The 27,586-nt window shown below is 45.9% G+C and overlaps 1 protein-coding gene across 5 annotated transcripts in view; it reads left to right on the forward strand.

The window, feature by feature from the left end:
• The window catches only part of LOC135378155 (protein tiptop-like), a 480,805-nt gene that overhangs the window by 383,260 nt on the left and 69,959 nt on the right, over positions 1-27,586 (forward strand). Inside the window, exon 2 of one of the 5 annotated variants that reach the window (XM_064611069.1) lies at positions 10,446-10,488. The exons of the other annotated variants lie outside the window; for them this stretch is intronic. The gene's annotated coding sequence lies outside the window, so the exon portion shown is untranslated. The remainder of the gene's footprint in view (positions 1-10,445; positions 10,489-27,586) is intronic. 5 annotated transcript variants of the gene reach the window in all.

Raw genomic sequence — 27,586 nt, forward strand, 5'->3', positions numbered from 1 at the left:
GTGAAGTGGCAGTGTTGGCATCGTTCATCTCATCTGTCTGTTGGGGAGCGGCCGGTACCGAAGTGTCCATGGCGTTACCAGGAACATTCATGTCTTGTGGATTGTCGGCATCACCCGAGGAAGGGCTCTCCACCCGTTGTCGTTTGGCAGGACTGGCGGGGACCTGTTGACCTATAGGAAGCATGATTACACATATCGGACCTCCCGTACAGATTATAGCGGGAGGCCCGTGAAACGTTAGATTCATCCTTTTAAAAACCGGTGACTCCAAATAAGCCTAAGCCTATAAATTTTGAATATATTCCGTAGCAACGGAAAAGCGCGACCTTACCCTTGGACTTCTTCTTCCTGCCCATGGACCGCTGACATTCTCCCCCCAGCTATGCGGAGCAGAGGTGATCCAGCGCTCGCTCTCCGTATGCCTCGACATACCTCTCATCAAGATGCCGCATTAGTTCATCGAATGTGCCTCGATGTGGCTTTTACAGAGCAGTGGGGAGACAAGTTGACTCTCCCCAATGATGTCACTGCGGTGCTGTAGAAGATCTAGAGCACATTCTTCTCCATTGCCCACACTACGAACCTTCCCGAACCGTACTCTCCGGATACCTTAACGAGCTGGACTCTCGCCCCCTCACACCAACGCTCTGCCCTCGAAGCTCTCTTGACCTTTCTGGATACCATAGGGCTTCGATCCTTATTGTGAAGGGGTTCATTATTTAATTCCCCGCATCACCACCAACAATGTGGTAGAGTATCGCCCCCGGCGATGAAATTCCTCATTCATCATCGCACGATAAAGTCGTTGTTGAGTTCGAATCCTACTACCGGCTGTGCTGTCTGTGCTGGGTTTGCCGAAGACTTTCCCTGAGTTTCCGAAGACTTTCCAGACGAATGTCGGCAGTTCCCCGTGAAGTCGGCCCGGGACGCATACTAACCCCCTGTCCCCCGTTCCTTCCTGCTGTCCTCTCTCCACACCTGTACACCGCTCATAGCCACAGTTGCTTCGCGGCGCTAGCACGAAAAGTTCTGAGACCCACATGATTTTAAAAATAGTAGATCTGTAACAAAAGCGACAATCACAGAAGACGTAACGCGTTTCACTACATTAAGCTGTAAGGTCAAGAAGCATGACGAAGTGATTGTAAAACGTCGCGTACTTCTAAACAAGGGTATTTGATATGCAGATAACAGCAGATGCAAAAACTCGTTGAAAGCCGCAGCATTGTGGCGTACATTATCATATCTAATGCCAATGTTTGCATTCCTATTCGCTGGCACACGATCGTTGCAGTTACTCAGGAATTTCCCACTTATCTCCCGCGAAATCAGTGGCTCATGCGGCACCCCCTATGATTCACTAACCAGGATAATACCTAGAATAAAGTAGACATTTCTTACAGTGTAACTCAATGGACCTGTTTTAGCTTCATGTAGGTTTAAGCTTTTTAAAATAAATGTAAATGTAATTTAAAATACCGTAAGTAATCCATGAACTCCCAGCGATAGTGTTATTATTCCAATAAACTGCATCGGAGCACTGCATGTGCGCTAATGTCTGATAATGCGATGAAAAACACATGAAGTGGAAACTGAACTTCAGTCAGCGTTGGTCTGCCACAATTTGAGCATTGTTTTCACTTGCAAGCAGCCTACAGTATTCCAGATTAAGGAAAATTGTCTGAAATGTTCACTTCAACAGTTGACAAAAGCAGTTTCTGATCGGTATGTGGTTCTTGTATTTAAGTTTAAGTAAATAAGCTACAGGTAAACTAAACTTTCCTCAGCATGGAATTCTGGACAAACGCATTTACCGAAATGTTTCCCCGTTGTCCATGCGCAAACGCTTACGTTAGGTCTTTGGACTCTTGTTTGGACATTTGAGAAGCCCACACCAGTTGTGTCATTTGGTCTCGACGTTTTCTTGTTTTCTAAGTCAGCATTAGATGGCGTGACAACGTTGCACAATGTAATAAAAATTCACGAAAGTCAGGAGGACATTTCACGCAAAGAGAAGAAAAAAAATCGCCTACCCATCAAAGATAAGACGACATTCGGCTCCAGTTAGCTGCAGATCCTGGTTCAAGTGAAATGCTCAAAAGAACAGGGACAGGCACTGTCAGCGTTGCTTCGCAGAACGTTAGAGAGTTTCAGTACAACGTCCGCTATCGCCTTTGCGTACGGGAGGGATAGCGTTGGTGGTTCTGCGCACCGCGCGAAGCTATCTTTCTGTTCTGGGAGTGCGCAGAACGATCAACTCTATCCTTTACGTACGCAAAGACGATAGAGTACGATCTACTAAAACTGGTGTCTGCTGACGATGTCCTTGAACCATGGATCTGCGCTGCAGACAGCGTTGCTTATAGAGGTATACAGGATTGTTTGATGCGACTTCTGCAGATTGCCGATAGTTGTCCTCCACATGTGCTAGGTTAGTTCTAGCTGTAATAGCGGCTTTGAGTATCAGTTTTCTTTTAGCTACGATGCGTTCTAGTGAAGCCGTAGAATGCTATGAGAAAAAAATCAATACCTTCCGCTTGTGTGTCAATTGCCGACAGTCAAGTAACATGTCTTGCATTTCTCATGAGACCCGTTCCGTGAAGCGGATGCGTCAACATGGTGACGGCTACCTTTAGAGTCGCCGTGGCCTTGATTGTGCGATAGTGAACACAGCAACCGGTTTTTCCGAATCACCATGAGAAGATCGGGTGTTAATGCATTTCAGCCGGTATTGTGTCCACTTCCGGCCTTAGCCGATTTCGCTACGCTGTTCTTTGCGTTTTGCTACGGCGTTTACGATCTCGATACGTCACAAAAGGCCGCTTTTAATGGTCCCGATATCTTTGTCGCCTGCCCATTGTGAACGCACGCAGGTAGTGAATTAAGCGCGGCATTGGTTTTGTGTTTAGTTAACGCCTCTCGCTGTGGACGCCGTACAGAAGCGTCTTGCAGTCTGCTAACCAAATTGCTGGGGCTTTTGGGATGAGCTTGAACCCCAATACTCGTATCAGTGTACGGGCACGTTGTCAACGCCGGTATTGCTGGAATAATGAGTGTGATTTGTCAAGACCCTCTTAAACCCTGCGATGGCGAAGCCTAATTTGCAGCGGAATATGTTACTGAAATAATTTTACGTACTTTGAAAATATGATTAAAAAGCAAGCGAGCTGGTGGCATAGATCCACAACGAAAAAATAACGGGACGAGACACAACAACGTATCCCTAGTCCCGGATTTTCGTTGCGGATTTATTTGTTTTTATTCCGTGTTAGCGCCGCGAAGCAACCGTAGCTATGAGCGACGTACAGACGTAGACAGATGGAGAGAGGACAGTAGGAAGGAGTGGGGAACAGCGGTGCGGGTATGCGTCCTGGGCCGACTTCAAGGGGAACTGTGCCGAAATTCGTCTGGAAAGTGCGGATTTACATAATTTGTTGACAAAAAGAGGAACGCTCCACAGAGCCTTGGCAGGGTGCAGCAGTGTTGGGTTGTAACTGCCTGACCACACCCACATGGCCGTCGTCAGCTACATGAGAAAATGATTGACATTTCAGTAGCCAGTGTTACGTGAGCGTAATGTGGGGCTGCAAAAGATAAGCAGCGGGCATGTTCCCAGCTGTCTCAACGTGTGCGTGCTACTTTGCTAAGGGCTTTCGACTGGGAAACTATGGATAGTGCCAACGGATACAGTGGAAAATATCCACGAATGGTGTGAATATTGGATAGGTGGGTAGCTAGGAAAATTAGCCGAATACGGTAAACGAGCAAGTGCAGGGTGTGCAAAGTTTCACCTCTTGCATGCCTTCACACAAACAATACAAAAGGTCACGTTACTTTGCGAAATGTGGTTTGAAACGCATCAGAAATGGAACCAATTTCGAACAAGAGTAGGTACCGTGTCCACGTAGCGGGTTCGAACCCTACCGAGAGCAACAGCCATTTGGTGACATAATACCAATTACTTGGACACGACGTCTTCTCTGCGAGTTGCATGTGCAGAGTTCCAAATTGTGCACATGTGTTGTCAAAATTTTCACGTCCTGCTTTTCACATGTGCCGCATAGAAGCCCCATGGTCCGAACATGACTTGTACTAGGCGTATAGCACCCATTCCATCCGTGATTTTGCATGCTGGCTTTGAAGTCTCCAAACACGTGCATTTCTCTTTCTGTTTGAATTCGTTCACATTTGTATTCAAATAAACTCGTGTGCAGTTTTTCTGTACTTGTTCTTTAATACAAGGTGCAACAACGCATGTCACCCGCAATACAATACAAGTCGACAGATCAGGCCTAATTCCTGCAGCTGCTGCAACATAAAGGCACCTTCCAGTTGGTGGTTCACGTTTTCAGCTTTATGCTTTTTTTTCTCTCTTTTTTTTTTCGACGAGAGGGATAGGGCAATTAACAAAAGCATACAATAGGTCAACACCCCAGGAAATTTGTGAAAGCATTTACTGCATGATAGTATATTTTTTCCTTGTGTGTATAATGTCGTTGTACTTAACTTATTGATTTATTCACTGGTATATGAATGTGCGCTTGTCGGAGTGTCGCCCTCTTTGAGTGTCGAGCGGCAACTGAAGGTCGGGCGTTACTACGGAGCTGGAAGGGTTACAAGTGAAATGATTTGTAGAATATTTTTTATGCTATATGCATGGTATAGCCCGCGAGGTTTGAAAAAAAAAAAAAAAAGACAGATGTATTGCTTCATTTATGGAGCGTATATATTCTCCAACTGTACATTTTTTACAATTTTCACCATGTAAAAGGAGCGTTTTTCTAAAAAAAAAAAAGAGAGAGAGAGAGAGAAAGAGAGAGAGAGAGAGCAAACAATTTTTTTTTAATTTTTATTCTGTACACTCACCTAAAAGGCGTAATAACAATGCTGGAATGTAAGAAAACCCATCCGAAGCAGATGTTTCAAACAGAATATACTTCCCCTGAAATAGTTTTGTCTAAGATGGCGCTTTATGTAGAATACGCCATTTAGAAGAGGGTTTCAGAAACTTCCCTCTGTATGTCGCGAAGCCTGTACACCGAAGAGGTGTGTGCCATAGGACAGGACATTTACACCAGAATTTTTTTTTTTTAATACTGTGTGTCCGTTACGTTGTGGAACCGCATTGCACTTCTGACATGCCTTTACGTCGGAATCGAGTAAGTTGCCGTTGCAGGTAGAACCAATCGTTACGTTTGAAATATAACTACATCTCTCTCGGTGCTTCGTCAGCCCAACGACTGATTTTCCCAGATGCCAGGGCAGCAGTTAGTTTTAGCAGACAGTTGGTAACGTCAACGTACCGGTATATCGGTAACCACGGGAACCAATCGCAGCGTTGTATGACTCGGAATCCTACCCGCTGATTGGTTCAGGTAGATACGGTTCTTGAAAGCCCACGTTATCAACCATTTTAACTCACTATTCGTTTATGAAGCCATTTCAGAGGGGGGAAAAGCATCTGCCATCGATGTTATCCACATCCCTGCACTCCTTTCATACCAATTCCACCCGAGCAGAACAGATAAAAAAATCCACTATCATCCACGTGAGACAACCATTACAACGGACGCCAACCGAATTGGCAACCACACCCTTGCAGAGACCAGTTTAAATCTGCAACGAAGTTGTCATTACGCGAATGCCCATTAACCGATTTGCTTAGCGACCCGATCCGATGGTCATCAATCGATCACTGCGATATCGTTCTGTCCCAACATTCTTGGGCGTGACTGCTGCACATTCGCGACAATTGATTTCGACGGTCGAGTACTCCACTAAAAGTACTCCCGGGATTTCGGGCCGAGGAAGAAACAGGAAAGAAAACGAAAAAGCCGTTCTAGAGACAAGGTGTAGTGGTGGATAGAAAATGTTCCAGCGTAAAAGAGGCGGGCGGGACGATAAACGAACAACTTGACGTACGATCGACCTGCTACAATCGATCAGATGTCCGCACATGACGGATGGCTTCGCTGTTGGCAACTATGAATAACTTCCCTTTCCTCCCTGGTGATGTGCTTTCCCCGCAGTTTTAAGGCAAAGAAAACGAGTTGCATGACAGTAGATTCGGTACGGTGTCGATCGAAAGCACGGTGGCTCACATGCAATTTTTCAAGTGCGGGAACAAACACAACTGTAACATCGCATGTTTATATGAACGACCGTCAGGCCACGGAACGTTCGTTCCAACTCGCTAGTCGTGTACTGTGAAGAGACTGATCCACTGAGGGTGCTATAGTGCCCTTCTTGCGGACGCGATTTTTTCTAGACATCTTTGCTGGTGCAGTTTCGATAAACTGTTTGTCCCTTTCCAATAACACTTGATGCAGCTATTGAAGCCGGGCCATTACGTACGCTCATAAAATCGGCAACATTAATTGGCATATTATATTAATGAAACACATAAACGGCAGGAGGGAAGCCGAGTCTTCAGCTACTGCGGTTTCTGTGTAGCGGCTTCTGCAAATCCCTGTAATTGTGGCTGCAGAGCAATCAATAAGCAGGCCTACCCTCTGTGGAACGAAATAGATACTTGAGCCTGCTGGGTACTCAGTGCAAACTGTGTGGAGGAAAAACCAAATGGGGTGCGTGGAATGAACGAATGAGAAAAACATTAAAACCTTCAGTCAAGGCCTCGCTTGTTTTCTGAGAAAACGGGGCGTTTAAAACTCGCGCAACAGAGCGTCAAAAAAGATCCATCCACGTGACCGGAAGTGAATGAAGCGGAAGCGGAAGGTGCAATCCCTTGGTTCCATAGAACGGCGGTTGATAGTAGCAGCGCGCGCTTCAGTGGGCTTCGGCTCCGTGATTGAGATGGAGTAGCTTTGAACAAGGCTGACAGAATTTTTCTTGCTCCGGCAGCCGCCATAATGCGAGGGGCCACCGCGCAGCGGCACTGCTGTTTCCTTTTACTTGCTGGGTTGACTCTTTGGCTCATACAGCCGAGTGAGAAGGGGGGGGGGGGGGGCATTAAGTGTCTATTTATGCACACACAAAGGTGTGAAGAGCTGCGCTTTTCCTTTGGGAGTGTTAATCGAACGGTTGTAGAAGCGGTTGTTCTGCTTACACATCACGTACAGTAGCTCTATACAAATTTGCTTTCTGATCGGCTTTTTTTTTTTTTTTCTATCTTCTTTCGTTGGTTTCATTCACGTCTATGTATTCATTCTTGCAAAGCGAGGGTATCTGTAATGAAGGGCGGGTGCTGCTGCCTTACTAGTTGGCTAAGACAAATAAGCGCAAGTATTCAATTGCATGATTTAAATTTTTGGCATACATAATTGTTTCTCATTGAATTATATCAAATCTGAGGTAGGGACTTGCTTTCAATTCGGGTTCTAAGAACGCTATGGTCTACCGCCGGAGAGTGCTGTACATCCTGCATGCGCTGCTGCTACGCATATTGATGTATCTTTGTTAAATTGTACATTCAGCTGGTGGTGATTCTGTTGAAAAATACACATCATCCATGTCTATGTAGTTTTTGAAATAGTGGCCAAATATAGGATGGATAATTATGACAACCGGTGATCACTTCCTCTTTTTTAAATCTTTTTCTTTTGTCACGGGATATGCCCAAGGCTGCACACCGCTACGGTCGAATGCAAAGTAAATTCAGCATTGCGGAAATCTGCAGAGAGGGACTCTACATAGGATTACCATTCACATTATCGAGGAGACTTATTCAGAATTCATTCATGACCACTTGTTTGTCTACTTTACGGAACTCCTTGTCATGTGCATGACATGTACCCTGTGCTCCAATCCCACAGTAAGTTTATAGAAACCACCTAATGTGATTGGTTGGATACACGACGAGCTTTCAATGTGACGCGACCGAGCCATTCTTAATAGTACGGTGCCGTGGCACGCTTTCATTTGGCGCCGCATGTGCACGCTATGCAATCGGGTTCCGTAGTTGCTAGTCGCCCACGCGATTTTTGCTGCACGCCCACACGTTGCTGTGACTGTTAGCCGAAAATGCGACGAACAAAGTAAATTGCACAGGTTGAACGAACTAAGACAAACACAACATGCAAGACTCACCAACCCCAAGCAGATGATCAGAAAGTCATATAGGTGGCCGCGGTAAGTCCGCGTCTTCATGAACGAGGTCTTGGTATATTTTTTTAAATACCGCGAAACAGCTATGGCTATGAGCGGCGTACAAACGTGGATCGATGGAGAGGACAGCAGGAAGGAGGGGGGAGGAAAAGGGGGTTAGTATGCGTCCTGGGCCAACTTCAAGAGGGACCCTGCCGACATTCGTCTTGAAAGTCTTCCGAGAACCTAGGGAAAACCTCAGACAGCACAGCCGGTGGTAGGATTCGAACCCACCACCTCCCTGTCTTCAGCACGACCTTGGCTACCACCAACGAGCGGATGGGTTGTGCCGCTCGGCCATGCCGCAGGTGTGGTAGTTGACGATAGTAGAATGTCGGCGTAGTGTAATTGGTGGCACGCCTGACCGGCAACGAGAAAGGTGTGGGTTCGAGTCCCGCCACTAGAGCTCGTTGACTTTTCGTCAACTGCCATCTTTAAAATGCGATGGCGATCACTTCCCGCATCACGTGGCACCCGAAGAATGTCGACGATGATCATTCGTGGCTTAACTTTACGGGACAGCTATGATCATCAACGACGACGCAGTATGCGGTCTGTAGATCAGTTTTGCCCATCCGGGGTCCTTTCAACGGACGGTGGCATCCGGAAACCCATTTTTGAAACCGATACCACTATGTTCGGCATGGGCCGACAGTCTGCGCAGCTAATTTTTTCGTTCTACGAGTGCTTAGATATTAAATAGACGAATTTTAAAGGTCAGCGCTGCTTCCGCGGCCGTAGAAGCTCCGGCGGTGTGACGTCACTGCCTATGCGGAGGAGTGAGAGCACGGTGCTCAGAGGAGGAAAAGCACCGTCCAGACGACCCGTAACTGTATGAGACGCCCGAACGACCGCAGCATTTCTTTTCTCTAGGTCGCGCCCTCAATTATTCTTAGGGAGTGACGTTTTCTCGGTTTTCCCAGAGAGGGAATTCCGGAATGCTCTCAACATCCGGCGTGTGCTCTTGTCACGTATTCCGTCGAATAACCGTCAAACTACGCCAATATTTCGCGTGGGGTGTTCGATACCGTGGTCAGTGGTCCAGGAGGAATAAAATGACACTATAGTTTCGAAATCGACAGGAGCGGATTCGACCGTCCCTTTAATGTGCACCGATATCACAGCACATGGTAAACCGTGTTTAACGTCCCTCACGTAAGGCGCGCGCCTAAGCAACTTCTACCCTGCCACCGAGTTGCTGATGTCCTGGATCGGGTACGAACCCTCAGCATTGGGATCAGTAGGCGGACACGCTTCCAACTGCACGCGTGCGTCACTTACATCCCGCTAAGCCTAGTGGGATTTCTAGTCCCGAGGCACTGGTGCCCCTCCATGAAACTGCTATATGTGTCGCGCTTTGCGTTTGGTTTGAGCTGTTACTTGTTCCTTGATCCTGCGACTAAAAGAATGAAACTTGGTGCTCATAAGGGGTTTTAAACTTTGTACTATACTCTTCAAAGTCTCAGCTAATCTAGAAAGGCAGTGCAAAGAGTGGTCCAGCTAAGAATATGCCGGTTTCAAACAAATTTGTGATGTGTTTCAAAAAAGATTTGTGCGGTCCTATTATGCCGCATTGCATAGCTGTTCTCACGTCGTCATGCAACGAACTGATACACACAGGGAGAACATCTTTGTCGGATTCGAAGGCAAGTATGAGGTTACTTTTCCGGGCTGCTATCGGATAAAAACACTGTCGTTAGTTTTATGGAGTTCTTTGTTCAGCAAATAGCTGTATCAAAGCGACTGGACTCTACAGCCACATTAATGGTAGACAAAATGGCATGAACGCTGGCAAGCTGGTGGACCATATCCATGACTGGGGAAGCCTGTGCTTGGGCACATAAAAGTACGACACGACAACAACAGTTATTGAGCTGTTGGTGTCGTGTCGTCCTTTTCTTTTTTCTTTCTTTTTTTGTTGTACTCAAGCTCAGGCTTCCCCAATTGATGGTATACCTTCCGCGCCACCCGCCGTTTCCATAATGGGTGTCGGAAAGCGTGCTTATGGCACCTCCGTTAGTGGATCACTTGGTGACGTGTTCCTCTGACAGACAAGTTGCCCAGACATGTCGTCTTCTACGGACGTTGTATAAGGTGTCTAACGTGTTGACATTTTAGCCCGGGTTAAACGAGCCCAAAGGTTTACCAAATTAATCCAGGGGCCGACCACTGTGGCGTTGCTCATGATCACTGTCTAGTGACTTAAAGGCACCAATTACTATTATGATGTTGCAAGAGCAGTCTTAATTGTATCCACGCGTACTTTCCTCCTCCCTTACTCATTACGTTGTCTTAGAACGTCACTGAACACTAACCACTGTTGTATTTCTCTCTTCTTTCAGGTGAGTCCCTATTTGCTCTCCGGTGATCACTTGCTTCGATTTGGTAAGTTTGCAGATTGCGAAGATGATTAGGTAACTGCATCGGGAAGAGTAAAATATTGTGTGGCTGTAATACTTCTATGTACGTATACAATGTCGCGAGCGCGAGTGCTGTTCTGTTCATGCCCTTGCACGACACGGTTTGGGATCGGGACTATGGGTTGCTCGCACCTTCCTTGCTATACGGCGAAGAGTGAAATTTGTCGTTTTTGACACGAGTGGGCTTGGATGAATCCATTTCAGTCATAACACGTACATGCTTCGGAGTGTGTTCGAATGATGCTCGTATCGGCAGTCAGTCAGTCAGGGGAAATTTTCGATGACGCAGAGCAGATGCACGGCGACTTAATGCCGTTAATGCGATGCTCCCGCTATATCGACTTCGTAATGCGTGGAAGCGATAAAGGCCCGCTATTCATAAGAAATACCAGCATCATTACTGAACATAATGCATCATGAAGGAGCCCAGGACGTCATTTACATATATCATACATTGTCGATACTTATTTTGCAGCAGCTCAGAAGCTGTTGCTTCTAGTCTCATAAGCCGACGTCACGAGTACACGTGTCCCTCTCCTTTCTGCCTCCTCGTTTTTATTCTGTGACATCACCGGTGCCCTTAGACTGCAAATGAGTATATACACTCTACAAAATGTATACAAGGCTGTAATACTGACGAGGCAAATTTGAAAATCAAAATTAAGCCTTGAATGTGGCGCTGAGAGTTATTTGACGAAGTCGAGAACCTTTACGCGCCTACACTAATGCTATGCCCCCAGGTTGTACACCGTCAATTAAGCCCTTCGGAGAAAGGAAAGATGATTTAATCAATTGGCCTCCAAAGTAGATCGGGTCACGGATAGCTCAAGCGTCGAGTAGAGTCTCATGCAGGAAAGACAAACACATGGGATTGGAAAAGACACGCTGGAGTTCAAGCTATAGCGGCTGAACGTTAGTCCTCGAAGAAAAAGTGTTGACGTCTGCTCTATCATTATTAGATAGAGGAGATAGAGGACACTATGATTACAAGAAACGTGTGTCCCCATGGTGATCTGTAATAGCACGCCGTCTGCTCCCTTCCACTTTTTTTTTTTCGGGGATGGGGGCGTTGCAGTACGTACTCTTGTCAACGTTCTGTTCACGAAAACCGCAACGGACGCGAAACGAGGAGGAGTGAGTGAGATTCCTCAGCTACACTTTAGTCTCTCGCCAAGTTTACGTCGTCTGTATGCCCGTCTCCGGCTCTAAAACGCGACGCTGAAGAAGGAGAATCTCCTTACGTTAAGGCCTCCGTAGGGGAACTCACCGCTGAGAATCACCCATTTCCTCACGTACTTTCCTGGCCTGCAAATGATCAGGCATTCATCCTTCACTACACGTCCCCCACCAGGACTGAAAAACACGTACAGATGACTACCAATCTGGTTTGACTGCGCGAACATTTGAATTATCGCATGTCAGGCTGACTAATCCTTGCAAGTAAGTACCACCGCACTGACAAGCACCATAACTCACCCTTTAACACACAACCTCCTGTCCAACCCGTTATGCCTTACACAGACCCACGCATGCTTTGACGAGGAGAAATTCCAACACGCTCAACCCAGTGTAAGAGCGGAAATCGTGACTTGATGTAAACTCCATTTATTTTCGAGCTCTTTTACTTCTGTTGTTTCGTTGTATCGGTGGCAGCTGCGTTCGGTGCTCATCTGCGTGTTCTTCTAGGTTACGTGAGGGTTTCTCAAGGTTGCTTCCAAGCTTGCTTTTTCTTCCGCCGGCAGCGTTTCACAAATCGCAATAAAATATATCGTATGTTGTGTACCCCCCCATTCGTTTTGATCCCAAAGGCGTATCGTGTGTGAAGGACGTTGCGCGATTGTCACTAATCATTCCCTGTGTAGGATGTCGTGCTTCAAGCGATGGTGTGTGTATGATCGGAATACGGAAGTTCTTTTTCGCATAAATGGGTCATGACGGGCTGTACGGACATGACGAGCTGTATCTCGCGTGGACATCGGACTATTCAATGACTTCTTCGTGAAGAAGGTTCAGAGTATCGGACTGTTCTGCAAGCCGGTATCATTTTGTTCCTTACCCACTTTACCACCCAGAGCCCCTTTTCCGAGGTCATACTGGAGGACAATTCGTTGCGTCCACTATCAGTTTCGAGTGTAATCGCCTTCACTCGTGTAAATCAAATTTACGGGCTACACGGATTAGTGATGTAGCTAGTCTCGTAAGAGGAAGGAGGGGAGGAGACTCATGCGCGACACCTGGTGGGGGAGGCTGCGGTGGCAGGAGTCCGGATAAAGGGGTCGAAATAGTAAGAAATCGTACAGACGGATGTCAGTTCTAATGAAATGGAGTCCGCCCTTCTGACGATTTTCGTACGGGTATAGTTTACTGGTGAGCTGATCTGTGGATGCAAGTACTCGCTGCAGCTAGTGCTCGCCTTTTTCGCAGCAAGCAGCGTAGGAAAGTACAAGACCACAGCTACGGAGCGATACGATCAGAAATTGACCCTGAACACGCTATCATGCAAGGACAATGAAAAAAGCACAGCATCAAGTATATTATGATCCGAAATTACCTTACTAAAATTATGCAGCCACTAATTTCGTTGTATGTGTGCAGGCACGTTCATGGATGTGTTTACCAGTCTGTGAGAAATATTTTGAAAGTCACAAAGCGTCCCGTACTTACACAGCACCCATTGTTAATGTGCACGAGGTTGAGAAGAGTAATGGAGTTATTTCTGTGTCGCGCGTGATTGTCTCTTTGTCACGCTGCGGTAAATTAGAAACCAGAGATCGTATCAGCCTTTATGTTGAGATTAGTCGCCCATAGGGATATACGCTTAAAGCTTGATCTCTGTGAAGCGAAAGATGGCAGAAATGAAAGTTTTTTTTTTATTCCGCGTTAGCGCCGCGAAGCAATTGTGGCTAAGAGGGGCGTATAGATGTGGACAGATGGAGAGAGGACAGCAGGAAAGAGTGGGGGATATGGGGATCAGTATGCGTCCTGGGCCGACTTCAGGGGGAGCTGTGCCGGAAAATCCAATCGGAAAACCGTGGAAAAACTTACCTTGTGTTCGCTTGTGTAGCTCGCTCACCTCACCTTGACGTCTTCTTTGACTCTTCTTTTTTTCACGAGTTCATATCATCATCTCCGTTATTTTTGTGTGTGTCATTCTATTATCGATCACACGAAACCAAGGTACTGCCGATGTTCTATGCCCGTCGCATATGACTCCATAGGTTAATCATGTCAAAACCGAGCTACAAAAGAAAAAAAAAAAAAATTTCTCGACCGCCCCATCGCACGGAACTTTCAACACCAAGAATGCGTTGTCCTGTCGCTGAAAATCGCGCACGACGTGCCAAAACCGCCTCGAGGTAAACAGTGGGTTGTTTTCATTTGTTTAATGCCGACGACCTTTCCTTGCTCGTCTGGCTGCCAGTCTCAATTAAGACGGCCACGCCCATTTCTGACGCTTTCCGTGAACTTCATTCATAATTTGGCGCATTCACCCTTTCCCTAGTTATCTGTAACTATGGATGAACAGCAGAGCTCGCACGTACTGGGTGCCGCAAAAAAATGAGGGCCTCCTGCGCTCTCGCTTGCTGTGAGTCGTTCTGAGCACATATACATAATAAAAATGTTTCTCCGCACGACCCAGGCCTCGCATCCGGCTTTGCGTAACCTCTGTAGGAACCGAAGAATGCAGGGTAGGTACAGTTATCACACCTGCTAGTTGTCTCCCCATTTGAGATCATGCTGAAAGCAGCGAGGGTGAGGGCGTTGTATGGTCGCCATCCTACACGTCACAACATTGTGACGTCCGTCTTCAGTCGTGACATGTGTCGTGTGAATTGTAAACAGGCATGTGTATTTTTTCATCCAGAGCAGTGGTCATTAGAATTGACTTGCAGTTGCAAAAATGCAATACTAGAACAATCTTAACTTCCGCATTAACTCGGCGCTCGTCGTCTGCGCACATTGTGTTTTCAGTCTTCCTTCTGTACCATACATGTATGGCTTAGTGAAGTTTTCGGAACGGAAAAATTGGGTGAAAAACACCATTTTTTGTCGTTTTTCTCCTCGTCGCCTGAAAATGTGCTCGAGAATACCAAGTATGAAAATTTATAAGCAAGCCCCATCATTGCCTCGACGTGTCATTGTTGATTTGAGTAAGCTACTGAAATCGAGGGTGGCTCGTCGAGACAAAGCAACTAAGCGAAGGTTCCTGTTCACTGATGTTTTTCCCGTTTTGTGGCCTTGGTCCTTTTCATGTTTTACACCCGACAGCTCTATGAACGTTGTCATGGTGCGGCCAGAATCCGCCGTATCGAAGTATGATAGAAACGAAATCTCCGAGACAGAGGGACATACCGGGACGACAACAGGTTCTCGAAGATAGCTGCTCACCCGTTGGCCAGATATACTCCCCAAGCTCCCCATAGAGTAGGTTATTGCAGCTCTTCACCGTAGAGTTTCCGGTCGAGGTTCCTACAGGTCAGTTGCTCCAATGTGATTGTTGTAGGCAATCTCCTGAATGGTCTCTAGTATAAGGAAGCACTGCGTGGTACCGCTTCGTAGAGATGATACATGCTGGAAGGTGGCTGCCGTGGATGGATACGGACGTACTGCTAAAACTTTTTTACTGGTATTAGGATATCCTCAAGGACCACAGTTGCCGAAATGTGTACGAGAGCCAGTGGCGGGAATCATGCTTTGCCCAACTGTTGATTGAGCCTCTGCGATTTGCGGTACGATTCCCTCCAGCCGTTCTGGCATGTTACCGCCTCACACGTGATTGATACTCCGAAGGCTCGCCTTCGCACGTGTGCAAGAGTTATAACACGCGAATGAAACAGTTTACACATGAAATACATGAATGCGTCTGAGTCGACAGAAAGACGCCATTCATAATACCTGTCTAACTATAACGTACGTCAAGTGCAGCTGTGGCTTCCACACAAGACTTCTTAAAGGGTGGCTGACCGACAAGGGAGAGATAACTGAATGAAATTGCTATATTACCATATATGTTGCAACCCACTTATTCGCATAGATTCGTGATGGCAGTGTTCCATATATAATCCCATTTGTGGATGAAGGTCGTACTTTGTGAGGGTGTATTTGTAGTAGTGTTGAAGAAAACCACGTTGCGTAACATGAATTTCTTTTTCCTTTTTTCCCTTTTTTGTCGAAGATCGTTGGGGTAGTTTTCTACACTACCCCACATTTCAATGTGAGCTGGCGATATTTCTCTAATGTAAGTGTCAGCAATACCTGTGTTCCCGCCTCTTCCGATTGACATTCAAAAAGCAATTGCGAATCATCAACAGGGAAGGATATTTGAACGTACTGTGACCTCAGCAACTATACGAGGATTGTAATTAGTAACAAGAAATTTACTGAACTTGTCAGGCTGTTACGCAAATATTACTAGCGCAATTGGAGCTCGTTTTGATGTTGGTAGGAAGCTTTCCGGCGGAGTGTTTTATGGCGACATGCAAGGCGGTAGACCTAATTTTATTTCGCAACTTATTTACTGCCCAACGAAGTTATTATGGTAATTATGAAACAAAATTAAGACGAACAAAGTGCCATGCGTGTTTATTGTCGTGTACGTACCTGTCGATCATTTAACAAAAATTTCAGACGTGTGGCTTAAATGACCTTTCTTCCCGTCAAGGCGCAATTCGTCAAATTTCCATTTTTACAGTCCAACGCAGCTATAGCCACTCCTTTTACTACGAATACAATGATTGATACACAAGTGTAAGCACATTTTTAGATAGGATGCACGATGGTCATTCCCTGTAGCCATTCGCTAGCCATTAGAGCACGCTAGCGCGACTTCCCGTCGACTCAACAATGTGCCTCATTCGAACGGACTGGACACACACTCACCCTTTTCGCCACCCTCCCCTACATATTTTCGCACATAAGCTCCCACAGCGTGGCTGAGCGATTAAGATAACTGACTTCATGCCGCCGGCGTAGCCGTGAGGTTGCCGGGTAAAACACTTACCGGCAGAGACAGACATAATCTAATTCACTATTTTTCGCTTGCATCATTCAGCTGCTTTTTGCAGATCCTTCAGTCGAATTCCGTTGGCAGAGCTAGGTCAAAATTCTGCTCCTGGAAGGTGCAAAAATTTGTTCCATTGGCCGAACCAGGTCAAGCGCGGAGTCTTCCATTGGGGGAAGAGAGGCAAAATATTTTCTCCCCGGGACAACACTTTTTGACCCGCCAATTCGGGCGGGGCAAAACAAGCGGAACGGGACGGGGCAGAAAAGGCAGAAACGAGGGCGGTAATGTCGGAGGGTTTGCTTTAGTCGTATAGTCGGTAGCGCTCATATTATCCCTGCGCTAACAAACGGGTAATACAATCTGTAGTACGTCGTGATTCTGGTGAATTTTGGAATGACTACGCCGTGTGTACGTGGGTACACACATCATGGACCATCTAATCCAAGAACAGATACTCGGATTGCAGCGCCGTGCACTGTGCGAGGCGCCCTTTGCTCGCTGCAGATTGAATTCGACGCAAGCCCGAATGACACCACCGGGAGTAGGCAAGCTTACCACCCACGTCCGCCGTAGTCGTGACGCTGCCCGCTCAAGCATGGCCAAGTCAAACAGTCTCATTACCACCACCGTCACCATCACTTACCCCCATCATAGGGCAAAGTTCACTCTGTCAATGGAGTTCGACATAAGTCACATAGAACGAAACAACAGATACCAAGCCAGCAATGGATTTTCGAAAATACGTGATTAGTTTCTGCAGGTATAGAGTAAAGAGTCATTTCATATGCAAAATAGGCAGGGTTAAATAAGGCTTCCTTGTCGTGCCTGCTTGACTAACCCTTGAAATTAAGCAAACTATCAAACTATGATATATAGCACTTCTTTTAATCATACTTTTTTCATCCACATTATATTTTTTTTTTAAATTCCGTGTTAGCGCCGTGCAGCAACTGTCGCTTTGAGCGGCGTACAGGCGTGGGCAGATGGAGAGGAGACAGGAGGGTTAGTGTGCGTCCTGGGCCGACTTCGGGGGCAACTGTGTGGTCATTCGTATGGAAAGCCTGCCGGAAAACCCAGGGAAAACCTCAGACAGCACAGCCGGTGGAGGAATTCGGACCCGCGTCACCCAGTCTTGGCGTGGAAAGCCATTATCGTAACCACTCTACCACGGGAGCTGGTATCGGGGTGTTTTTTTTTTTTATTCGTTACAGATGTTTTATAAAAAGCTTAGAAATCATAAGTAGAGAGGCTAGAAGAAAAGCTGGGAGAGACAGTGATGGGGAGAGCAAAGGAGTTGTACCGAGGCAAGACCCTCTCCCAATGTCCAAGTCCGGGAGCGCCATGATCGATATTTTGGATTGGGCCGGATTCCCCAACAGCCTTTCCACGTGTGAAGACAAGGCACGTTCGGCGCAACGGTATCAAATCCAATGCAAGTCGCTTCCGCTTCCGCTCTACTCCGCGTGCCATGGCGTGTGCGAAGTGTGTTTGTTTTGTCTGCCATCACCTGTGCGCTTGGATTCTCTAGGGAATGAGTATCGTACGGTTGAAACCTTGTGCTGCACAATGAAACAACAGCGCAGGGAACTCGTAGGTGCCACCGTTCGTAACACGCTAGGCCTACCGTATCGATCATGGCGGCTCACATGTTGAGATGCTCCTCTTCGATGGCTTGGTTTCTAGCTATTATGAGAGTTCTATGATAAAAAGGCTCTGGGAGCCGCGCTGATGCCATTTTGGCAGGTGGGTTATGCGGTCAGACGGAGATGCTGTAGGACAGCGAATGTAACTAATTGACAAATTTCGCTATGCAAATGAGCCGATACCAGAACTACGCACTTATCGACCGCAGAAACGGCACGACCATCGCCTTGTCTGGGCCGGAGAGCTGTCTGTCGGGCCAACAGATTAGCGCCTACTCCAATCACCTGTATCACTCCAAAGCACGTGGCCATCTCACGTGGAATGCCTGTCGCTTTTTCTGCGCTCGAGTACTGCGTAGTTCTGGTTTCGGCTCATTTGCATGGCAAAATTTGGCACTTTACATCTCAAAGTACGTTCGCTCCTCAGAGTGTTCAACAAGGACGATGGATTTGAATAATGACTGGCTCCAATTCTGCTATTTCGCATTTCCCAGAAAATATCTAATTAACAACTTAATTAATTAATTTTAGCTAAAATGCCGTCCAGTAGTTATGATTTCAGACAGGCCGCATAACCCACCTGCAAAAATGGTATCTTTGCTGCCCTCACAGCTTATATTTATAAAAAAAATATGTAACGAATAAAAAGACGCGCTCTATATCAAACTGCTAGTTGCTGCAGACATATATACTAGAGTCACCTTGCTTCACACACAGGGCAAAACACTGTGTGGTACCCGTCCTATAAAAACCGTGATTGAACCAATCTTCCGTGGGTTATCTCACCATCACGCGCGAGGTGTGCGAAATTAAGACTGTTCTCGATCCATTGTGTCGGCCGAGCAGTATGAAAAATGGAACCCGAACACAATTACCAAGAATGGATGCCCTCCTGCTTCGTGTATCTTAAACCGTGCTTCTGAAGCCTTATTCTGAAGAGCGTACCACTTGCATTTCATTGCGTCAAATGAGTCGCTTGCAGGTCGAAAGGGGTGTGAAGTTGTAGCTCTTGTCTCTTTGTGTACGCACAGTGTGATGACGGAAGCGGGCATTGTGTGTATGTTGGATGAGCTTTGAAGCGGTTATTTTCGGTGAAGCCTGTCAGCATTGTGTGACAAATTTTAGGTGACCCGTTTTCGGTGTTCGCTTTTGGAAGTGGTGCACTTGTTTGGATGGCTCTTTACTTGGTGTTGATGAACGACGTTCGTGTCTCCTGATGTGATCGGTCGTACGCATTCGCAAATTGTTACGTGGAAGTCAGTACCTTAAGTTTCTATAGTACTTCATTACTTGCGGTGCCTGTACATAGTGCCCTATAGAAGAACCGTTTGTACCTACGTGATACTGCTGTATATTGGAGCATGTGCCTGGCTTGTGAACGCGTTTTTGTTAACCAAGCAGGAGCTCTCATAATATGAAATCACACAATAGAGAAAAATCAAGAACTCCAGAATCACTCAAGAAAAGCATTCTCACGTCTTTGTACCGTAGCACGTGGCAATCACAACCTTCAGCACAAAATACACTCCCTGAAATCTATCTATCTAGTCTATCAGGGAAATTTTGCACAGAATGCTGTACCTAAAGGTACGCTTTCACTCGAGAGTACCTAGGATCGCGCAATGAGTAATACCGCTCCCACCCCCTGACATAGGGTGTAGGAGCGGAGGGAGTGCGCATGTCTTGTACAGCGTTACCACCTCCTACGTCACTGCCTCGTCACACTCCATCAGTTTTCCGGCTAACTTGGTTAGAGGAACGAAAGAGTGCTCTACTGGTTTGTTCGGAACATACTATATCAGCTTTGCAAAACACGTGTCGGTAAAACCTATTTTGTAAACTCTAGAGTATTCCCCTGGTGTTAACTTGGTCATGGTCTAACTCTTGTTAAAGGCACGATACGATACAATTTGCGCAGATTTTTGCCCTCTGGCAGTGCTCCTCCTACATACGTTGTGTGTACTCGTAACTGCGAGCGGTTTTTATCGTGACGTCATACGTAATTTTTTGCTGCAACCACCCTGTTCTCCGTGCGAGAATAGTGCTTCCTTAGACAATGAAACGGTTCGCTCAAGCTTTTTGTTCTAGAGGTCTCTAGGTAAAGGTTGTGCCGCCTTCCCAAGGAAAACCTTTCATGGATCAGCTCGTCTGTTGGGCATAATAAATGAATGATTCTATCTGAGTCGTCCGTCTGACAAGGGCTTAGCCACAATGGGCTGCTCCAGGGCGCCTTGGCTGCATCACCAAGGCCGCCCGGTGCTCACGTTTTTCCCTCCGGACGACGTCTGTCGTCGAACGTTGATTGAACACATCAGAGGTGGGGAGGAGCCACTGTCGAATGGAACAACAGTCCTTTTTTTTATGTAAAGGCTTCGTGGGCGGTGACTTTTCATTCTCAGTCTGGCCTTCTGATTCTTGTTGAGAACTGTACTGGAGTTCAAATTCGTGAACCCCTTTGTTGTTCTTAGTATCATCAGTATATTTCCATAGTTTCTTGTAGCAGCAACAACTTTATTTTAAGGTGATGAATGGGGAGTTTCATCGCCAGGAGCGATGCTCTACCACTTCTTGTAGCAAAATGCTGGTAGTACATGTTAATTATGAAAAGAAAAAAGAAACACATCAGAAGCATTGCTTACAAGTGTACCCATACCCCATAACAACAAAAAAAGAAAAAGAAACAAACTCATCACCGCATCCTGGTGAACATTCTTGTGGGCTATCCGCAATTATTAATCCATCCTCGCCAAACCCTGTTATCAGTACTTCGTAGGCGACAGTCACGTCAACAGGATGCCTCTAGCGTCGTCATTGCTGCACGCTGTTTTACTCATCTGATAAGAATGGCACTTGCAACATCATGGCTTCTTCGACAGCTTGAAGAATAACGACTGCCTCCCACTCTTCCATGCTCAAGGACCCGCGCATCCTTGTGTTGCAACGTCCACGTCTCCTGCATAAGCAATGATCGCTGAGGATTTGTAGTTTTCCCCGACAGATTTGCGGGCGTCATGTCGACCTGATAGGCATAATTAATTCGGGCGAGACTGACAACGTAGCCAGTGATTTCAACAGTCGAATGTGTTGCAGAATATACCCGTCCCACACGGGCACTAAAAATGACATTAATTGCTTACTGCGTTAGGTTTCAATACCATTCGTGTAATGACACACGTACAGTTAAATGGCACTTGCCTTGATGCCATTTTCTGTCTAATCGGTTCCTCTCATTCGCCCATGCCTATACTCTGGCACCCATGGTTTGCATGGAGTAATAATTTCATTCTGTACAAGAACCGCCTTGTGCTGTCCCACACAAGACGGTTTCTCAAATTTTAGCTTACACAAGTATGCTTTCACGAAAGTAACATTCATGTTGTTGGCCGAGTGTGTGTACAGCATAAGCTCATTGACGGTTACTTCAAGGTCACGCTAGAAACTGGGGTGACAGGATCAAGTGCCACCATCGGCTGCGCTGTCTCGGGCCTTCTCTGGGCCTTCCGGCAGAGTTTTCCCCGATGTTGGCCCAAGACGCCCCATTTCCCATTCCATCCTGCTGCTCTGTCGCGATCTGTTAGTGTCTGTAGTCCCTTCACAGCCGCAGTTGCTACGCGGCGCTAAAACCTCTCTAGGTCCTGGATAAGTGCCTCCCGTATCATGAAATATGTCTCCGCCGTCACATTCGGACATCCCTTGCCCGAAGTTGACCTTTCAAATCCTCTATGTATCTATTGAGTATTTAGTGTGAGCTCTCCGGGTATCTGTTTACTGAGTTCACAGAACGGGGCAGGATTTTTTATTTTTATTTTTCAAAATTCGGAAACACACCAAAACATGGCTCAGGTTTGAGATTTGGTCTGTGGGGCACACAAGAGTAGATGCTAGAAATTTTGATTTGTTGCGTAGTTAAAATTTCACACTAATTAGCTGTATTGTTTAAATTGTTATTTAAAACTCCATCTGCTACGCGCGATTTCGGAATGTTCCGTTCCCGCAAATATTTGAGTCCACCAGTCGTGGTCCAAGGTCTCGCGTTCTCGTTCTGCTAAAAGGTACCTGCTTGTGTCCCAGCAGCGCAGCCTCACCACCGCTACGTGATTTATTCTAACCTTCAAAACAATCGACTAACACCTCCTTCAGAACAACAGGCACGAAACCCCTCAGATCGGTATTCACCAATGTCGAAGTACGTACACATTTTTACGGTTCTACTTCAGCTGCCGTGGAAGTTTTGTTCGTCGAGCTGAAATTTCATTTCATTATCTGAGAAGCTAAACCATTTATTAATCCAGCGAGAGGAGAAACGAGATCGGCGTATAGCCAGACATGTCTTATCTCCTAGTCACATAAGTTAGTGGCTAGTATACGTTAAGTATGCCTACTCCAACAGTCACCTTTCTCTGGGAAAACAAATATATCAAGCGAGTTTACCATTTCCAAATATTGAGAACTGGTATTTTCAACGCTCGATATTTGTTTATTCAAGCAAAGTGGGAAAGTGACGTGGCTGTAAATCTGTTATACAATCTTGATTCACAGTGAACCATCGTAATGGTTGTGGCCGAGATTGAAACCAGTTCGCCTTTTATATGCTTCGACACGCCGTCCTCCGCGCGAGACGTACGTTCAGCACGGTGTCCCGTGGGCTGTGATTGTAGCACTGCTTAAAGGACCTTTATGTGGACAAAATTAATCCACAGAAGGACCACCGTAGTGTTGCTTGTGATCATAGCGTTGTCCCGATACACGTAAAACACTTATCAATTAACTCACACACTATGAAACAGCTCAGTGGGTTTCGCAGGGTTTCTCGCCTGCTTTCGTTTTGATCTCATAGTGTGTTTATCATTAAAATGGTGGAAGTAAGTATGCGTACATTGCGCATCCCATTACTTGAAAAAAAAAAAAAAACATGCAAATGATGAGCATCCCGCTCTGGTATCGCATCACTCCTGTAGAAATATTTTGTCGTTGTCTTGGGGTAGAACAGCTTTGTTCTGCGCATGCTGCTTTGGTGTTACACGTCGAAATTTTACTTGGGAGAGTTAACAATGATCTTATGTAAGGTATTAAAAAGCGTCAAAAGCTGGGCAGACCGACCACAGGCCAAGATAGACAGACAGACCACTGTGGCGTCGCACATGATCATAGTTGGCACGCGACATAAAGCCACGAATTATTATTATTAAAAGCTGGACTGTTTGCTTAAACGTATTAAAATCAGTAAAATTGATACATCCCCTGTGCAGGGCACATCAAAGGACAGGACACCAGAACGTATATACACACCCGTTTTCTTCTCATGCAAGCCATGGATGAATTACGCCTGAAATCAGTTCCAGTCCGGGATGAATTTTAATCTCATTAATGAGCTACCAGATACATTTGCGATAGTTTAATTACACCTGAACGGGATACTCAATCAGTAACGGGAGCGGTGAGCTTTTAGATGGTGGCATTCAGCCAGGGGTGGGCAGTAATAGTAATACTTTGTATTATGCTATTACTGTAATACTTTTGAGTATTTGTATTATGTATTATAATACTCATTTTTCAAATGTATTTGTATCTACTATAATACACAAAATCGAAGTATTACATGTATTATAATACCCAGAGGTCGTAGGTCCGACCTGCTACGTGTCACCGGTGCACTTTATCAGTAATTTTTCCTGTCCCACAAACATGTGGACACCAACAAGTCCCCTATTATTCCTCTGCCCCAAATTATCCCAAATGGAGTGACCTCGGGGCCAGAGGTTACTGGGGGCTTCCTCGCTTTCCTTCCATTTCAGCGTCCGTAAAGATGAGTCATCGTACTGCAAGGCCTTCGTCGTATGACAGAGTGCGTCCAGTACAGGCACCCCTGTACGGGGTTGCACTATGGACAGTTACACAGTTTTGAACGACCCACATTTTATCGTCGAGACTGGACTAAATCAAGACACTGTCACACAGAGAGCAAGCTGTTCACTGTGATCGAATTGATCAGCGCCGTCTCATCATATTCGGAAAAGCCATGCCCTATAGAGGACTACCCCTTTGAGAACATGCTAAACATGTAAGCATCTGAAATAAAACGTCATTGGAGAATGACTGTCTCGATAAGTAATGCGCAAATTATATATACCTATTTCTGATTTTCTCCCCAAGTTGTACGTATCAATATATTACTAGTATTACTCGTGTAATACACAGAAGTATTAGTATTATGTATTATAATACCTCAGAAATAAAGTATTACGTATTAGTATTATAATTCAAAATATGAGTATTGCTGCCCACCCCTGCATTCAGCCATAGCTACTTTTACGCAGTAAATTGTACTACGACTACTAAAGGTCGCTTCGCGCCCGCTTCTCTCTACAGCTGTTCTCTTGCCATCCCCCGCCGTCCACAAAAATAATAACGAGATAAAGCTAAAGAAATAAGAAAAAACTCGTTGGTGGAGTTTGACAGTTATGGGGTTGAGATAAGCACGGACATTTTCTGCTCGCAGAGGTCCAATAACTGTATTTTTTTTCTTCTTTACGGCGCGACCTGTGGCGTAATCGCTGTCTTCAATCGACATCACGTGCAGCCCTGCGAGACCCTTGCACAAACATCGGGAGGTGTAACTTTGGGTGTTTCATTACGATTTTGAACGACCAGGGAACACGTTTTCTTAGTTTTGAAGCGTCCGCTTGGCGAATTTTGATGTTCCCGATCGCGACGATATCGTTCGATTATGGCCCGCAAGAGTGATGGTCGGTTCAAGGCGTTCCAGTCGAGTTCAGGCTGTGTAGTTAGTCCGCAGCAATATATCTTGTAATGTCGTGTGTGCTGTCCATTCCGTAAACCGGTGGTGAACAGATGGGGTCAACTAAAGTATTTGGCGACATTTCTGTCTGTAGACATAGTAGGAAACATTTGCACTCTTCCAAGTAATAAATAGAGCCGGTATTTGGTTTTCGTGGTTTCCGTGTGAGGACGCGTGAAACATTAGGGAGAGCTTCGGTAAATTTGCTGCCGCATAATGATTCTCTAGATCTCGAGTTTATGGCAACTTAAACTGGTTGTAAACACTCAGGTAGACGTGGTTCATTCCATCAAGCACGCATTTGTTCTACATGCTAGAGCAGTGGTTCTCAACCGGGGTTCTGCAACCCTTGGCCTGAGGTTCCGCGAACATGATATGTACCAAGCTTTGCATGACCGTCCGATAGCTCATCGTTGGCATTGGGACTGGTGGTGAAATCGTCGTAGCAGAGGCGGATTCAGGGGGGTATCGGGCCCCCCTAAAGCATTAGGTTACACATTAGGTTTCCCCTCTGCCTCCCCTATCAACGCACTTCGAGATAGACCCCACCAAAAAAACAAAAAAAAAAAAAAACATGAGAGTGAGAGAAGAAGAAGACAAGCGATTGCCTGGACCCATCCCTGCGTCATAGACTGTAGAACCAGCAGCTATCGTCATCACCGGTTGGCTCAACTCCGTACATGCATACTTTTTATGCAGACATGGAAAATTTCTTGGAACTCTGGGAAGACCGTAGCAGACAAATTTCGACAATGCCCATATGTCCAAGTGCAGGATGCCATATGCCATACTGGTTCGCCTTGAGAGCTTGCGTAATGCCTCCTGCCTCTGTAAAGCTCCAGTGCTTTCGAACCTGATCGTCCACATCAACGAATCATTTCTGCCATGAGCAGAAATGAGACGCGAGTTGTGGCCCCCATCTTCACGGTGCTAGATCGACAGGGGCAATGAGAAGAGTCAGATGAAACTCGACACGTCCTCTCATCAACAAACACTACTCCTCCTACCCTTGCATGACGTTTTTGCGCTTCACCCCTGCCATACCTCATCACTCAGAGAAGAAAACGAAGAAACGTGATATATTTGCTCGGCATGTGTGTACTTCTTCCTGACCTTTTTTATTTTTTATCGTCAGTGCTACACACACAGCGCCCCGTGTGCTCGTGCCGTTTCCTTTTTCTAGATAGTTTTCTCTCTTTCTCTCTCCTGTGCTTCAGAATATTTCACTCTCTCTCGCTCTCACCCCGTTCCATTCTTTTTCTTTCTCCGTCTTTCTCCGAGCAGGGCACCGCACAAAAGAAAGGGGGCCAGAACAATCCCCCACTTCTCCTTTTGACATCCCGCGGCTTCCCCCTTCTGACTCCCCTCAACCTAAGTCCACACAAAAGGACATAGATGATGTTGATTTATACCCAGGTAACTATTAAGTAATCGCACCTCCGTATGCGTTTAGTCTGGTTTATTATTATTTTTACGTGAGTATTGTTCGCATTTGCCGTCTGCGCCTGAACGGCGCAGCGTCGCTGACACTTTTGTTGTGTTCATTTTCTTTTTTTAACGTACGCGATTTTTTTTTCTTTTTTGGGGAAAAAGGTTTGGGGTGCTCTTGTAAAGTGCGCAAACATTCTATCCCTGTTTGACTGGATGGCGCGTTGTTCTTAGTGATATATGTGGCAGGTATGCGTAAATGGTTGTACCTTTGTGAGCGGAAGGTTTTCGGCAAGAAAGAGAGTGATGTGCACGCCTTGACCGGTGATATATTTTTTATTTTTTTGTACGGGAGAACAGATGCTCAGTTATTGTTATGCGTAGTGGACACTGGTGAGGTATTGTCAAAGTACGGACTCTTTTTTTTTTTTATGCGCTAGGTTGCATAAGGTAGTTTCTTCTGTTTTTTGTTTTTTTTTATTTGTTACTTTGGGGCTGATGGTCTAGCTGCAAGTGTACGTGTTAGTCGGCACTGCTGGTTGGGTGTTGCTGTCAGCAGTTTTTTGGTTTTGTATTTTGGCACACATCTGATTGTTGACCTTGCGTTTGCAAAGTACAAATAAAGTATGACATTACGAAAGGTGATCTGTTTTGTTTCATTTTGCATAAACAATTGGTAACTTACACCGCGTATGACTTTTACCGTTATCCTATTGTAAAGTATGTATGTAAAGTATGTAAAGTAAAATGATTCTGTCCTGCGAAAAAAATATGTATATATCTATATAAAGCTCGTTGCAGATGTTTGGTGAAATTGGTTTGTGTCTACTTGCACTATGATGTCCACATAAAAACAAATCACACGTGTCTATTAAAATCCAGAATAGCGTAACAGGTATAACGAACTTTTAAATCTGTCTTCATTAAATTATCATTCCAAGGATTCCCAGCGCATTTTCGAATACAGAATACAAGACTCTCACGAGAAAGGGCGCGACCTGTGATTTCGATAAATTACTGCCTGCTTTGTCCTTTCGCAGACGTTGGCGGTAGCCAAGATCGTGCTCAAGACTGGGAGGTGTTGGGTTCGAATCCTACCACTGGCTGCGCTGTCTGCGGTTTTCCCGGCTTTTCCGGCACACTTCTCAGACAAATGTTGCACAGTTCCCCTTAAGTCGGCCCATGACGC

The sequence above is a fragment of the Ornithodoros turicata genome, chromosome 1, assembly GCF_037126465.1.
Source record: "Ornithodoros turicata isolate Travis chromosome 1, ASM3712646v1, whole genome shotgun sequence".
NCBI lineage: Eukaryota > Metazoa > Arthropoda > Arachnida > Ixodida > Argasidae > Ornithodoros > Ornithodoros turicata.